The 2,449-nt window shown below is 33.6% G+C and overlaps 1 long non-coding RNA gene across 1 annotated transcript; it reads left to right on the top strand.

The window, feature by feature from the left end:
* Nucleotides 1-1,591: 1,591 nt before the first annotated feature.
* On the top strand, nt 1,592-2,164 carry LOC106662698. Its single transcript, XR_001339936.2, has 2 exons — nt 1,592-1,798; nt 1,868-2,164. It is a non-coding gene; the product is annotated as an uncharacterized LOC106662698 (long non-coding RNA).
* The last annotated feature ends 285 nt before the right edge of the window (nt 2,165-2,449 follow it).

Here is a 2,449-nt window from a genome sequence, read left to right as displayed (position 1 = left end):
ATTAGAAAAGATGTTAATTATTATATACGATAACGAAGAAAATGGAAATATAAAAATACAGTTGAATAGTTTCTTTGCTTTATGATGGCGTAGCTATGGCTGAGTTTGCATGTATCTGTTCTGTAATTAATGCTGTGTGTGTCTCTGTTAATGTAAATCATTTCTAGAAAGTTTCGTTTGTATTTGTTTCTTTTCACTGTTTAGTATTTGTATTATGTCGAAATGAAAGTTGAATTGTTTTTAAAATTGCAATGTTGTGGAAATGGTTTTTTTTTCTTTTCTTACAATCATAGATGTGTTGTTTTTTCCGTTTTTGCAGATATAGCTATGTAATTCCAATGTATGCACCTGGACAGTTCATACAATTAATTTTATAAATTACATCGGATTGGTGTTGTGTTTTTGACTTTGGAAAAAAATGTCTTACCTTTTGTGGTTTTTAAAAGCTATTTTAATGTGCCTGCGGAGAGAAATTTACTTAATTTGTGTGACAATGTGTGGACGAATGTAATGGACATGTATAGTCTGTTTTTGTGTGATTGGGTTGATGATGTGTTGTGCACTGGGGAGGATGTTATTTAGTGTAGTACTAGGTTAGATTCCGTTGATTGTTTTTAGGGTAGTTGTTATTATGTTGTTTGTATATTTGATCGATGTATATTTGATTACCTACGACCAAAGAATGGGATAACAAAAACAAATATAGAATCCTACATCGCAGAATGGATCCGAACAAAACAAAAGGAGACGTGGATAAACCCTAGCGGTGCTAGACATAGGTGTTATGATGAAACAACCCTCACCAAACTGGCAAAAGCATTGCTGCAATTGGAGAGGGCCAAACTCAGAGGAGTGGTAGGACGACTAACCGGTCACTGGCATCTGAGAAAACATCTACACAACATGGGTATATACAACGATGATCCCATTTGCAGATAATGTAATGAGGAGGAGGAAACAGCCGCCCATATCATCTTCAATGTGAAGCAAAAGCTCAATGGAGATTTAACATAACGTACGTTAAAAACTTAGGGAATGAAATTGTAGCAGCGACAGTCAATGACCTGATACTTCTAAGAAGAAGGATAAGCCAGAAGACTGCAGATCCTGGGGAGCTCAACCCCGCTTCCTAGTATCCTCATTACCATTATCAAAGAAAATTTACCACATTTACCGCATCACCCAACCTGTCACAGCAGAATACAAATTGAAGTTTCACAAGAATTTCACACAAAACCAATATGACACAAGAGAAGCACCACACTTTATCCGAGCATGAAACACTTGGTTCAAATTTTATATTTACACCAGTATTGCATTTTTTCCAATCTAATGTTTTCTAATACACTGAAGATGACGCGAATAAAGGTCGAAACATCGGAAAAAAATTAAAAAGGTGTTTTTTCTAAACTATCTCACTCTTGACCTCTCCTCACAAATCCAACAAATTGTTAAACAACCGGTCACTAAAAAAACACAAATTGTTATTTTATTTGTTTATTTATTTTTTGAATCGGCCTGCGATTGATCTTATTGTTAAATCGAATTATTGAAATGATCAATCGTACTGTTATATGTTATATCTGCAGGGTATAACCTCCTTGGCTGTTATATTTTCTAAAAATAGGACAATAATATTGTGTCCCATTAGTTAGTTTTTTCTTTTACCATTTTAATTTCAAAAATATGCGAATAAAAAAGCCTAGGGGCTTAACCACGTTCCAGATCTCGTTGGTGACATTCTTAGGAATCTGCTCGGGATTTTACATCTGGAAGCCGTACTTGAGCTCTCTGAAAAGTATTTTTTCCATACTTTTCAAAAAATCTAACTTCTACATTTACAGTTGTATTTTTTCTCTGTTGACAGATGAAAAAGACGTCAAGGAAGAAACTTGAATGAACTCCAGTCATAACTTGTTTAGCATTTGTGTTTTGTAATATCGATAAAAATAAATAGTACTGGCAACTGTTTTCGACAGAAATCTTACAGACTCTATATAATAAAGTGTTGTATCTACACTGATGGACAAATTAATGTACCACTAAATTTATTTAGTTAAAAACTAAATCCATTTCAATTAACACGGTTAAGTATGACATACATTAGATTATTAGATACAGATAATTAGGTAGTCAAAATAAACAGTAAGTAATGCTTTGTTTACTTTTGTACTGATTAATCCCATTTGGATAAAAAGTAGCAATATGCTTTTACATTCTGCTACGCCTAAAGATCGCTTTCAATTAATATTTTTCCTTTGTTGATTTAATTTGATATTACCATTATTTTTAAATCGTACTCAATGGCTCCAGTTAGGCATTTGAGTGAGTGTGAGTATCAGTTTCATAACATTATTAGAGGAAGGAGACAGCCAGCGTGAAGTCATTAGGAGACGGAGTGTAAACAACTCTACTGTAGGAAGGGTTTTTCATAGCTTCAGAGAAATAG

Source organism: Cimex lectularius, unplaced genomic scaffold (genome assembly GCF_000648675.2).
Source record: "Cimex lectularius strain Harlan isolate CLEC.00 unplaced genomic scaffold, Clec_2.1 scaffold73, whole genome shotgun sequence".
In the NCBI taxonomy this organism is placed as follows: domain Eukaryota; kingdom Metazoa; phylum Arthropoda; class Insecta; order Hemiptera; family Cimicidae; genus Cimex; species Cimex lectularius.
This window is presented reverse-complemented; position numbering and strand designations above follow the sequence as displayed.